The sequence below is a fragment of the Anomaloglossus baeobatrachus genome, chromosome 5 (assembly GCF_048569485.1).
Source record: "Anomaloglossus baeobatrachus isolate aAnoBae1 chromosome 5, aAnoBae1.hap1, whole genome shotgun sequence".
Classification (NCBI taxonomy): Eukaryota; Metazoa; Chordata; class Amphibia; order Anura; family Aromobatidae; genus Anomaloglossus; species Anomaloglossus baeobatrachus.
This window is the reverse complement of record NC_134357.1, coordinates 263,235,771-263,250,385: the sequence shown is the minus strand read 5'-3', so window position 1 is coordinate 263,250,385 and position 14,615 is coordinate 263,235,771. Positions and strand designations below refer to the sequence as shown.

Here is a 14,615-nt window from a genome sequence, read left to right as displayed (position 1 = left end):
CATTTCCATAATTTTACTGCAGCGATGGTACGATGCTGTTCCTCGTTCCTGCGGCAGCACACATCACTGTGTGAGAAGCCGCAGGAGCGAAGAGCATCTCCTACCTGCCGCCGGTGGCTCTACGGAAGGAAGGAGATGGGCGGGATGTTTACATCCTGCTCATCTCCGCCCCTCCGCCGCTATTGGCCGCCTGCCGTGTGACGTCGCTATGACGCCGCACGACCCGTCCCCTTAGGAAGGAGGCGGGTCGCCGGCCAGAGCGACGGTCGCAGGGCAGGTGAGTGCATGTGAAGCTGGCGTAGCGATAATTTTCGCTACGCCAGCTATCAAAAGATATCGTACCTTGTAGCGACGGGGGCGGGGACTATCGCGTGCGACATCGCAGCATCGGCTTGCGATGTCGCAACGTGCAAAGCCCGCCTAAGTCATTACTGAGATAATGACTTAGAGGTTCTTGGGATCTGGACAGTGTGGTGGATTGTTACCTACTAACATCAATGTTTTGTATAATAGGAGTTGAAGATCAAAAGTATAATTAGGCCCAAAAACATGGATCTCCAAGGTCTTAGAAGTTCAAATAAAACCATATAACAGATGGCCAACAGTGATCATAGTACTTTGGATCAAATAATCATCTGATGTTGGCCTCATGAAATAGCCAGGCCAAAAATCACCTGCCAAACTTCTCCTACGCATAAGGCTATGTGCCCACTTTGCGTTGAGTTTGTTGCAGTTCTAAACGCACCCTTTGGCAGAAATGGTATTTGCCAAAATTGCTTTTGACCACAAAAACAGTATAAATACGCTTGCGTTTTTACCACGCTTTTGCCGCGTTTTACCGCGATTTACATGTTTTTTCGTTGCTTAAAATCAGATGCGTTTTGATAACAAATACACTGCTAAATTAAGTTTTAACATTCAAACACTATGAAAATATGGGAAAAAAATGATAACAAATATCAAGATTATAATCATAAACAAAATAGCTGCTTTCATTAAAATGATAAATGTTTGTTAATATTTATGTATAAAATAACGTTAAATTAATGTTTTTCTTAATTTTAATTGTCAGACTATGTGTGTGTGTAAAGGGACATATCATGCCTTTAATATAATGTCAAAAACGCAGGCAATTAAATTGTCAAAAACGCTTGTTTTCTGCATCCAAAAAGCATGTAAAACGCTAGGATCTTGATGTAGAATGCGTTTGGCATCTTCTCATTGACTCTGTTATCAAAACGCAGCTCAAATGGCAAAAACAATTGACATGCTGCTTCTTTGAACGCTGAGTTTTTGCCCAAAAATATGCAAATTTAAAGCAGAGTTTTGAACAGCATGGTGTGCACAAAAAATCCCTATTTCTTATAGACTTTGCTTGGAAATCAAAACGCCTGCATTTTGGCATTAAAACGCTGCAGTTGAAAACTCGTCGGAAAAGCATGTAAAAACGCAACGTGGGCACACAGCCTAACATAGGTTATAACAGGACATAACAGGACCATATTTAAACTAAATTTAGGGAATAGAGAAAAAGACAAGGGCTACACCCCATTCACACCTAACAATTCTGTATGACATGGACACAATGACAATGGGACAGAACTAAGATTGTTAAACAGTTCTTTAAATAATAGTAATGAGATCAGTCACGTGCGTCCCCGTGTTACTATTAAAATCAGATCAGAATCACCTCCTCCTTATTACTATCGTTCTAATAGGATCAGAGTGACCACTTTACAAAGGCTAAAGCAAGTCCAACCTTTCACAATCAATTATACATTGACTAGCATTAGAATATGAATAACCCACAACGCCATTTGTGTCTGCTATTACTACCTTGCGGTATAGGATTCCACAATCTGACTGCTCTACCTGTAAAGAACCCTTTCCTATTTAGATGCTGTTTATACCTTTCCTCTACATGTAACGAATACCCCCTGGTTCTTTGTAAGGTGTTCTGACAGTCCTTTGTATTGACCACATATTTATACATATAAATTAGATTGCCTCGGAGCCATCTTTTGGCTAAGCAAATTTTTTTTCTAATTTCCCACTATTGGGCCATTATTCACATATGTGCTCTAGCTGTGCTTTCATGGATAGAACACATTACCCATTAAAGTCAATAGAGCTATTCACATGTTCGTGTTATTTTGCAGACCATATGTCCAAAAAATAAATCAGGTAGATATGTCCATTTTTGATTGGAGTCATGGATAAAAATTATCCATACATGTCTATGGGTGTGTTAAAATCTTGGACAGCACACAGATGGCATTAGGCTGGGGCCACACGGGGACTAATACGATCCTCCCATGATACTCGGCTCACGCTGACAGGACAGCAGGAGCCGAGTGTCATGCGAGTGTCACTGCGGGGGACGGGCTGGCACTGAGGAGGGGCGTGCTAGCGCTAAGGAGGGGTGGGCCGCCAGGGGATGGGCTGGCACTGAAGAGGGGCGGGCCGGCGCTGAGGAGGGGAAGGCCGGCACAGAGGAGGGGAGGGAGGGATTTATCTCCCTCTCTCCTCCGTAGCCGGCTATTGCCATTCTCACCCTGCACTTGTGGTACACCGGTGTACTGAGAGTGCAGTGCGAATCTTCTCTTGCCCCATAGACTTGAATGGGTGCGAGAGAAAGAGTCTTGCATTACAATCACAGCATGCTGCGCTTGTTTTTTCGGTCCAATTGGGGCTGAGAAAATAATCGCTCATGTGTGCTGACACACAGGCTAATATTGGTCCGAGTGGAATGCGATGTTTTATTTTCATGCCGTGTGTCTTAGGCCTAAAGGGGGCTTTACATGCTGCGACATCGCTGTCGATGCCGCTAGTGTTCGCACCCGCCCCCGTCAGTTGTGCGTCACTGGCAAATCGCTGCCCGTGGCGCACAACATCGCTAGGACCCGTCACACTATACTTACCTTCCTAGCAACATCGCTGTGGCCGACAAATCGCCTCCTTTCTAAAGGGGCGGTTCGTACGGTGTCACAGCGACGTCACATGGCAGCCGTCCAATAGAAGCGGAAGGGCGGAGAGCAACAGAAAGAAAGTGATGCCCACCTCGTTGCCGGAGGACGCAGGTAAGGTGTTGTTCCTCGTTCCTGGGGTGTCACACGTAGTGATGTGTGCTGCCTCAGTAATGACGAACAACCTGCGTCCTGCACCAGCAACGATATTTGGGATTAGAACGATCAACAATTAGGTGAGTATTTTTGATGGTTAGCAGTCGTTCGTACATTTCACATGCAGCGACGTCGCTAACGAGGCCGGATGTGCGTCACGAATTCCATGACCCCAACGACATCTCGTTAACAATGTCGTTGCGTGTAAAGCCCCCTTTAGTGTCAGCCTGCATGCTGTCTGTGATCATCCATCAGACACTAAGATAAGGTTGGGAAACCAAGCTGTCGGCCAGAGTCTTCTGTTTCGAGCACAGTCTGTGTTTCATGGACGTGAAAACGGCTTATTATACTCCATTATACTCCATGTAACAATCTAGTTTTCCTCCTCTGGTCTGATTCTAGCTTTTCTATATCCTTTTTAAAATGTGGAGTTCAATCTGATTGGTTAACCCCAAGTTTCACAAGATCACTATCCTTATGGAGTGTATAGTTTATTATAGAAATGTGATTCACTATGGTCTTTATATATCCTTTCCTTGTTTTAACCCTCCCTCTTCCCTCCCCTCCACTGCTTTTTCCTGTTCCTTCCGTGTATTTCCAAAAATAAGACACTTTCTTAGGCCTTGTGTGCACACTTCCTTTTTTAACCGCGGTTTTACCCACGGTTTTGCTGCAGAAATTTCTTGAGAAATGTTTGTAACCTTTCTGCAGATATTCCCCAGCAAAACCTATGGGGAAAAAAAAATAGCTGTGCGCACACTGCGTTTTTTTTCTCAAGAACATTCTTTCTGCAGAATTTCTTGAGAAAATTTCTTGAGAAAATGTGCTTGTCACTTCTTGCCATAGATAACGGTAAAAACTGCGTCGACCAACTTGCGGAAAACCCACGGTAAATCCGCAGTTAAATCCGCGGCAAAAACGCAGGTGCGATTTTACCACAGTTTTTACCGCGGGTGTGGAATTCTTTCAGAGGGTCCAATTTTTCTTAAGAAAACGCCACTTTCTAGTGCGCACATAGCCTTATACTTTTTTTTACCCCCTAAAAAAGCACTAGGGCTTATTTTTGGAGGATGTCTTATTTTTGGAGAAACATGTTGGGGGTAAGTAAACTCCCCCAAAAAAGCAGACCCCCCTTCCCAGGAGACTCATACTTACCAGACTCGGACGTCTGCGTGGCTCCCAGGTCCTTCCTGTGATCTCCGGTGGTTGCTGCACGCCGTTCTCCCCTGCTGCTGGCTGACACTGAGACATGCTGAAACACACACACACACGCTGAAACACACACGCTGAAACACACACGCTGACACACACACGCTGACACACACACGCTGACACACACACTGACACACATGCTGACACATACGCTGACACACAATCCAGCCTTACCGAATAATGGCCGCAGGGAATGATGGGAGGAAGTCACGTGTCTGGCCGTAGGTCCTTGTGCTTCACTGCACAGCCTCTCAGGATTCTGCCGGCCAGAAGAAATCAGTGTCGCTGGATGTGGTGAGTATGTGTGTGATGCAATGTGTGTGTGATTGGATGTTTGTGTGTGAGATCTGATGTGTGCGGCTATGTGATCTGATGTGTGTGGGTGAGAACTGATGTTTGTGTGTGAGATCTGATGTGTGCGGCTATGTGATCTGATGTGTGTGGGTGAGAACTGATGTTTGTGGGTGAGAGCTGATGTTTGTGGGTGAGAGCTGATGTTTGTGGGTGAGAGCTGATGTGTGTGGGTGAGAGCTGATGTGTGTGGGTGAGAGCTGATGTGTGTGGGTGAGAGCTGATGTGTGTGGGTGAGAGCTGATGTGTGTGGGTGAGAGCTGATGTTTGTGGGTGAGAGCTGATGTGTGTGGGTGAGAGCTGATGTGTGCGGGTGAGAGCTGATGTGTGTGGGTGAGAGCTGATGTGTGTGGGTGAGAGCTGATGTGTGTGGGTGAGAGCTGATATGTGCGGGTGAGAGCTGATGTGTGCAGGGGTGCAATCACGGCAGATCCTGCCGCTCAGCATCGGGTGAGTGATTGCGGGGTGCTGCTGTCTATAATTAAGTGTCCTGCAGTATCTTTATCTTTTTTAGCTGCACGGACATTTGATTACTGAACTGCGACTAGTGCTTATTTTCGGGGGAGGGCTTATATTTAAAGGAGTTATCCGACATACACTCCAAAAAAAATTGTAAGCTAATCTGTGCTGTATTGTCATATAAATCACCCCTACATTGTTATTTTCTGCTTTCTAACTTTTGTTTCTCTTGAATTCACACTTTATTCCCTGCAGCTCTTGTTTACATTTAGCTCCAACAAACATGACAATTTCCTGTATTCTTGGTTGCCAAACCTCAGTCAGAGCTGTCACCGCCCAGCCTCAGTGTACAGGAACGCCCCCTGCCCGGCCTCAGTGTACAGGAACGCCCCCTGCCCGGCCTCAGTGTACAGGAACGCCCCCTGCCCGGCCTCAGTGTACAGGAACGCCCCCTGCCCGGCCTCAGTGTACAGGAACGCCCCCTGCCCGGCCTCAGTGTCCAGAAACGCTCCCTGCCCGGCCTCAGTGTCCAGAAACGCCCCCTGCCCGGCCTCAGTGTCCAGAAACGCCCCCTGCCCGGCCTCAGTGTACAGGAACGCCCCCTGCCCGGCCTCAGTGTACAGGAACGCCCCCTGCCCGGCCTCAGTGTACAGGAACGCCCCCTGCCCGGCCTCAGTGTACAGGAACGCCCCCTGCCCGGCCTCAGTGTACAGGAACGCCCCCTGCCCGGCCTCAGTGTACAGGAACGCCCCCTGCCCGGCCTCAGTGTACAGGAACGCCCCCTGCCCGGCCTCAGTGTACAGGAACGCCCCCTGCCCGGCCTCAGTGTACAGGAACGCCCCCTGCCCAGCCTCAGTGTCCAGAAACGCCCCCTGCCCGGCCTCAGTGTACAGGAACGCCCCCTGCCCGGCCTCAGTGTACAGGAACGCCCCCTGCCCGGCCTCAGTGTACAGGAACGCCCCCTGCCCGGCCTCAGTGTACAGGAACGCCCCCTGCCCTCCCTCTGCACATTCAATGGCTGTCAGTATTCTGCCCAGCACCTGACCTCTCAGCATGTGACAGAGCAGAGATCCAGCTTCTCTCATCTGTGACACAGCAATCAGCTCACATCCCATCAACAATGGTAACAGAAAGAGATGTTACATGTTCCTCACCCCTTATAGATAAATGAATACTGTGTAAGGCAGACTATATATAGCACCCAATGTGAGTCTATAGTAGATATATACGCCATGTATGTATGGTACATGTGTGTGTGTGTGCGTGGTTTGTGTCATATAGTTATGTGTATACATATACATTATATATATATATATATATATATACACACACACATAGATTCTCCAGGCTTATCCCTCTATGTGTCACTATATGAATTGACACATTGGGCTCAGAATGTGGAGTGTGCAGCTTGCATACGAGTGGTCACATGACCATTCATTCTGACTGTCGACAACTGTGTCTGCTGCATGTGATGTGAGGATTGACATATCTACACTGTGTAGCAGCAAGATATAGTGCGATAATAATAATAATCATCATCATCTACAATAAAATATAGTTACTGCAGATTTTTGTGAAAAATCTCGACCACTATTTTTTCCTTGGGCTACATGGTATTTTGGTCATGCTGTCATACATTACAGCATGCCTATGTCACTACTAGCATGATGCAGGTCTGTGAGGTGGCTTTCATTTCCGCACTGGTAATAGCCACCCATCCCTCACAGCATCACTCTTTCAATGGCATCAACATTGTGGATGCACATACAGTCTGTCTCTGTTTCTGTCTGTCTCGTTCACCGTCTGTCTCGTTCACCGTCTGTCTCGTTCACCGTCTGTCTCGTTCACCGTCTGTCTCGTTCACCGTCTGTCTCGTTCACCGTCTGTCTCGTTCACCGTCTGTCTCGTTCACCGTCTGTTTTCTTTCCCTGTCTGTCTCTCTCTATCCGTCTCCCCACTGACATCTTATTACCTCTTATACTAACACTGTCCTTTGATACTATAGTAACCAATCACAGCTGAGATTAATAAACTGTAGTTCCAGGCTCCATTCACTTTAATGGAGTCATGTTTTTTGGAGAGTGACTGTAAAGCGCAGGGTTAAATTTTCATGTGAAACCGTAGTCTACGACGTTCCCTGGGTCACATGGGTCATCTGTGCAAAAAAAACGTTATTGTAAATGAGAGCGGATTCCTTTAGCGGACATACACACACACACGGTGGATGCAGCGGTGGCCGCGGGTAACCTCAGTGACAGCTCAGCTGATCGCGATACTCACCTCATTTGCTGTGTGGAGCTGACAGGAGCGGCGGCTGAGTAGCGCGATCAGCTGGACTGTCACTGAGGTTACCCGCGGCCACCGCTGCATCCAGGTAACCTCAGTGACAGCTCAGCCGATCGCGCGGCTGTCTTCATTAGCTGCGTGGAGGTGACCGTAGCGGCGGTGTATTATGCAGCTCCTGTCACCTGCATGCAGCAGAGCTGGATGCGACGCTGGAGGAACGTGGATTACGCCGGACAAGGAGGGCTTTGTTGTGGGTAATAAATTGGTAATGAGGGAATTTGTTAGTGTTTTTTATTTCTAATAAAGGATTTTTCGGGTGTGTGTGTTTTTTAACTGTAATTTACAGATTAATCATGGAAGGTATCTCGGTCAGACGCCTGACATGATTAATCTAGGACTTATTGGCAGCTATGGGCTGCCAATAAGTCCTTATTACCCCGATTTGCCAATGCAACAGGGCAAATCGGGAAGAGCCGGGTACAGTCCCAGAACTGTCGCATATAATGTATGCGGCAATTCTGAGCGGCGCTGGCTGATATTGTTAGGCTGGGAGGCTCCCCATAACGTGGGGCTACCCATCCTGAGAATACCAGCCTTCAGCCTTATGGCTTTATCTGGCTGGTATTAAAATAGGGGGGACCTCACGCCGGATTTTTTAATTATTTATTTATTTATTTTACTGCACAGTATAGACACGCCCACCGGCTGCTGTGATTGGGTGCAGTGAGACACCTGTCACTCAGCGTGGGGGCGTGTCTCACTGCAACCAATCATAGGCGCCTGTGGGCGGGGAAAAGCTGGGAATACGAGATTGTTTAATGAGCGGCCGGCTTTTTCAAAAAAGGAAAAGCCGCTGGAGCAGTGTGAATGCCGTGCAGAGCCGGGGATCGTTGAGTATGAGAGAGGGGGGGAAACTTCAGTCACTCGGGGGATTAGCGGTCACCGGTGAATCCTTCACAGGTGACCGCTAATCATGACGCTACACAGACAGAGCCGCGTGGTCGCTGTAAAGTCCCCTTTACACACTGAGACTTTGCTGCACAGCGGGAAACAAAAGGAACAAAGAATGGTCCTGAACGATTTCTAGCGATCACAACTTCACAGCAGAGGCCAGGTCGCTGATGTGTTTCACACACTGCAATGTCGCTGGGGAGGTCGCTGTAACGTCACAAAACCGGTGACGTTACAGCGATGTCGTTTGCGATGTTGCAGTGTGTAAAGCCACCTTTAGTGCCTTTCATGTGGCACTAAGGGGTGCTTAGCCTTGTATTTAGCCAATAAATAAAGAATTATTAAAAAAAAAAAAACGACGTGAGGTCCCCCTTATCTTTTGTAGCCAGCTAGGGTAAAGCAGACGGCTGCAGCCTGCAGACCACAGCTGGCAGCTTCACCTTGGCTGGTAATCCAAAACAGAGGGCACCCCACGCTGTTATTTAAAATTAAATAAATAATTAAAAACAAAAAACGTGGGGTCCCCCCCAAATTGGATCACCAGCCAAGGTAAAGCGGACAGCTGTGGTCTGTTATTCTCAGACTAGGGAGGTCCACCGTTATTGGACACTCCCCAGCCTAAAAATAGCAGGCTACAGCTGCCCCAGAAGTGGCGCATCCATTGGACGTGCCAATCCTGGCGCTTTGCCCCAGCTCATCCCGCGCCCTGGTGCGTTGGCAAACGGGGTAATATATGGGGTTGATGCCAGACGTGTAATGTCACCTGGCATCAAGCCCTGGGGTTGGTGAGGTCAGGCGTCTATCAGATACCCGACATCACCAACCCAGTCAGTAAGAAATAAAAAATAGACAACCAAAAAATTTTTATTTGAAAAAACACTCCCCACATTCCCTCTTTCAACAATTTATTGACAAGAACAATCAAATCCGGGTCCGGCGTAATCCAATAAGGGTGTCGCACGGCGATCCATACCATAGTCAATGAGACTCCCAGTCAATGAAGAACAAAATGTTCCCCATTGGCTGGGACAGCCGTGCAGTGACCTGAGCTAACATCAATAGGTCAGCCCAGGTCACTGCAGGGGATGCCGAGCGCTGCCGTCAGGAGGTTAGATGAGTTCATTACCTGCAGTAACGATCTCCTGCTCTCCTGACGTCAGCGCTGTCACTGACTTCTATGCCCGCCGCGTTCTACGCAGTATCGCGAGAGCCCGTGACGTCACTGCTAGTGACAGTCTCGGGCCGCCCGCGAGACGGGCAGAGAAGGCAGTGACCTCGGTGACGTCAGGAGGCAGGAGATCGTTACTGCAGGTAATTATGTCATCTAATCTAACCTGCAGCTACATGTGCAGAGAGCAGGGAGCCGCGCACACTGGGCGCTGGCTCCCTGCTCTCCTAGCTACAGTACACATCGGGTTAATTAACCCGATGTGTACTGCAGCTACATGTGCACAGAGCAGGAGCCGGCGCTGGCAGCGAGAGCGGCGGAGGCTGGTAACTAAGGTAAATATCGGGTAACCACCTTGGTTACCCGATGTTTACCATGGTTACAGCTTTCCGCAGCTGCCTGATGCCGGCTCCTGCTGGCTTCATTTCGTCGCTCTCTCGCTGTCACACACAGCGATCTGTGCGTCACAGCGGGAGAGCGTCAGTGTCCCGCTCCCTGCCAGCCCCGCGGCGTGAGAAGCTGCAGATACTGCGGGCAGACACTGACATTGCAGTGCGGGCAGCTGCGGGGCTGGCAGGGAGCGGGACACAGACTGCACGGGCAGTGAAGCAGCGCTCGTCATCCCCGCGGATGCACGCACTGCAGGCTGAGAATGAGAGGCAGCTTATACTGCAGAGGGGGGCAAACACTGACAGGGGGGGGGGGGGGGCGGGGGGGGTAAAATGGGGGGGGGGAACAGTTCCCAGGGCGTCAGGCAGTAAACATAATAAAGCGCTGGGGACACAGCGCTGGCAGTGTATCGGACAACAAGTGTTCCTTGCCTTATTGAACTGGACACTGACTCGGCTGCAATTCAGGGCGCACGTAGCTGGGCACAGGAGGCGGAGGAGGGAGACTACAGAGTGTGTGGGAGGTTGTGGGCAGAGTACGGGGTGCGGGGGAATGTGTGGGAGGGGGCAGGGAACGGGGGCGTTTACTCCACACACTGTACAGCCCAGCAGGGAGGTGACATGCTGTTCCAGATTTGCATGTCAACATGGCTCTGCCCATGTAGACGTGCAAAGGCCGGAAGCAGCAAAATCGCGGCAGGAGGGGTCACATGACCGCTCTGAGCCGGGGGAGAGGGGCTGACAGCGGGGCAGGTAAGTGGTCTCTATCTACTTACCTGCCCCAATGTAGCCCAATAGTGTAATAATGAAAAAAAGTCAAAAGAAGCCGGATAACCCCTTAAAGCCTTGCTCCGAAAATGCAGAAGTTCCCCGCTAGGGTTTATTTTTGGGGGAGGGCTTATTTTTGGAAAAACACGGTATACTACTATGAATAGATATCTATTGACTTTAGAGTTATTTCACAAATGATCATTTCTTCTAAGCCCCCTGTGCGGGAATCATTAACGTTAATATTTTGTGTATGCTGCTTCTGTTACTATTACGGGCGGCACAGTGGTTCAGTGGTTAGCACTGCAGTCTTGCAGCGCTGGGGTCCTGGGTTCAAATCCCACCAAGGACACCATCTGCAAGGAGTTTGTATGTTCTCCCCGTGTTTGCGTGGGTTTCCTCCGGGTTCTCCGGTTTCCTCCCACACTCCAAAGACATACAGATAGGGACTCTAGATTGTGAGCCCCAATGGGGACAGTGTTACCAATGTATGTAAAGCGCTGTGGAATTAATAGCACTATATAAATGAATAAAAGTATTATTATTACTAGAAGGTGGCCCGATTCTGCGCATCGGGTATTCTAGAATTTACGTATTGTGTAGTTCATGTATGATTTTTGTTATATATATATATATATATATATATATATATATATATATATATATATATATATATATATATAGATGTTGTTGTGTGTAGTTACCAAGTGTTTGTGTAGGGCGCTGTACATGTTCTGGGTGTGGCGGGGGGGTGAGAGCGGTGTTGTATGTGTGTTGTGTGTGTTGCGTTGTTTGTGGAGCGTTGTGTGTGTGTGTGTTGCGCGGTTTGTGTGGGTGTGGTGTGTTTTGGGGGGAGGTATGTTTTGTGCAATGTGTGTGTTGTGCGGTATGTGCGTATATTTATGTATGCCGCGGTGTTTGTGTGTTGGGTGTTGTGTGTGTGCGGCGTTGTCTGTGTGTGTGGGTGTCTGTGTAGGGCGGTGTTTGAGGTTCCCAGTGTGTGTGTGTTGTGTTGTGTGTGTGTGTGTGTGTGTGTTGGGGGGAGGTGTGCACCTCCCATCGTGCTCCATCCCCCATGCTGCGCACCCCCCATCGTGCCCCATCCCCCATGCTGCGCACCCCCCATCGTGCTCCATCCCCCATGCTGCGCACTCCCCATCGTGCTCCATCCCCGATGCTGCGCACCCCCCATCGTGCTCCATCCCCCATACTGCGCACTCCCCATCGTGCTCCATCCTCCATGATGCGCACTCCCCATCGTGCTCCATCCTCCATGCTGCGCACCCCCCATCGTGCTCCATCCCCCATGCTGCGCACCCCCCATCGTGCTCCATCCCCCATGCTGCGCACCCCCCATCGTGCTCCATCCCCCATGCTGCGCACCCCCCATCGTGCTCCATCCCCCATGCTGCGCACCCCCCATCGTGCTCCATCCCCCATGCTGCGCACCCCCCATCATGCTCCATCCCCCATGCTGCACACTCCCCATCGTGCTCCATCCCCCATGCTGCGCACTCCCCATCGTGCTCCATCCCCCATGCTGCGCACCCCCCATCGTGCTCCATCCCCCATGCTGCGCACCCCCCATCGTGCTCCATCCCCCATGCTGCACACTCCCCATCGTGCTCCATCCCCCATGCTGCGCACTCCCCATCGTGCTCCATCCCCCATGCTGCGCACTCCCCATTATGCTACATCCCCCATGCTGCACACCCCCCATCGTGCTACATCCCCCATGCTGTGCACCCCATCGTGCTCCATCCCCCATGTTATAATAGTTCTCCTATTATACTCAGAGAGGAGTATATTAGGAGGACTATAATAGGAGGAGTAGTCCTGGGGGGAGAGGAGTATAATGCCGGCTCCCTGCACATGTGTACCAGGATCCGGTGTACGCTGGTAACTATGATACACATCGGGTAACTAAGGGACCTTAGTTACCCGATGTGTATAATGGTTACCAGCGTTCACCGGCTCCGTCACGATCCCAGCATCGCAAGGTTATGTCTGGCGCTGCTGGGATCGTGACGGAGCCGGTGTACACTGGTAACTATGATACACATTGGGTAACCAAGGGACCTTAGTTACCCGATGTGTATAATGGTTACCAGCGTTCACCGGCTCCGTCACGATCGCAGCATCGCAAGGTTATGTCTGGCGCTGCTGGGATCGTGACGGAGCCGGTGTACACTGGTAACTATGATACACATCGGGTAACCAAGGGACCTTAGTTACCCGATGTGTATGATGGTTACCAGCGTACACCGGCTCCGTCATGATCCCAGAAGCGCAAGGTTATGTCTGGCGATGCGTGCGGAGGGCCGAGGCGAGAGGGCAATCCATGCGGAGGGCGGGGCCAGGCCGAGGCGAGCGACCAATCTGTGGGGAGGCGGAGGCGAGGCGAGCGGCCAATCCATGCGGGGGGCGGGGCCATGGCGAGCCCAGCGGCCAATCAGCTTTGTGTCACCGTAAGGACACAATTTTGGAGCAAGACAGACAGACAGACAGACAGAATAAGGCAATTATATATATAGATAATTATTATTACTTCTGTAAACTAAAATGTGGAGCCCAAAACTGGACCCCAAAATCCAGATGTGGCCTTACAAGAGATTTATATAGGAGCAACAATACCTTCGGATCTAATCTTTTTATACACTATAAAATCTTGTTTGCTTTTGCAGCTGCTGCCTGACATTGAGTGCTGCTGCTCAGTTTATTTGTACCAAAATCCCCAAGTCCTTCTCCTGTTCTGTAGTCCTAAGTTTACTTCCATTTAATGCATATGCAGCAATGGATTACTCTGCCCTAGGTGCATTATAACAATGAGTTCATAGCCATCTCCCCTTACCTATACACTATTATAATTATGGGATCCTTCTTCACGTCATTACCATAAAGGGGGCTTTACACGCTGCGACATCGCTAATGCGGAGTCGTTGGGGTCACGGAATTTGTGACGCACATCCGGCCGCATTAGCGATGTTGCTGCGTGTGACACCAATGAGCGATTTTGCATCGTTGCAAAATTGTGCAAAATCGCTCATTGGTGACATGGGGGTCCGTTCTCGATTATCGTTACTGCAGCAGTAACGATGTAGTTCGTCGCTCCTGCGGCAGCACACATCGCTGCGTGTGACACCGCAGGAACGAGGAACCTCTCCTTACCCTCCCGGCCGCTATGAGGAAGGAAGGAGGTGGGCGGGATGTTCCGGCCACTCATCTCCGCCCCTCCGCTTCTATTGGGCGGCCGCTCAGTGACGCCGCTGTGACGCCGCACGGACCGCCCCCTTAGAAAGGAAGCGGTTCGCTGGTCACAGCGACGTCGCCGGGCAGGTAAGTATGTGTGACGGTTCTGCGCGATGTTGTGCGGCACGGGCAGCGATTTGCCCGTGTCGCACAACAGATGGGGGCGGGTACCCACGCTAGCGATATCGGGACCGATATCGCAGCGTGTAAAGTAGCCTTTACCTTACAAGCTGCATTTCACATATCACAGGTGATAAGGGCTTTGTCACTTTCTGCAGGTGACTTCCAGCATGCTCTGCCATCCCCTCCCTGCACATCCCTGCCCTCTCATGCATGGGTTATAATGATCATTATGCCCAGTATAATAACCGTGATTAGATACCTGACCTGGAAATGCTTCCAGCCTTAGCAGCAGCTCTGCAGCCCCCGCTTCCTGCCCATGTGATCCCCCCTACTGTCACATGCATCCAAGCCATGCCCCTCCTTTCTCCACCGCAGGCAAGGGTCCTGCTCAGTGGCTGCATTAACTCCTCTACAGCTGAGCTTCAGCACAATGGATTCCTACAACGTCTAGAAATGGAATTGTGATTTCTGGGCAGGGGTGACTATGTACTGTTTGCACCGGTAACATGAGTCAGGGTCAAAAACACACACTGA

General features: G+C 50.1%; 1 protein-coding gene across 1 annotated transcript in view; it reads right to left on the bottom strand.

Annotated features, from left to right (window-relative positions):
- The window catches only part of LOC142311192 (uncharacterized), a 48,187-nt gene extending 33,789 nt beyond the window's left edge, over window positions 1-14,398 (bottom strand). The window contains exon 1 of the mRNA XM_075349384.1: window positions 14,346-14,398. The gene's annotated coding sequence lies outside the window, so the exon portion shown is untranslated. The remainder of the gene's footprint in view (window positions 1-14,345) is intronic.
- Between the last annotated feature and the right edge of the window lie 217 nt (window positions 14,399-14,615).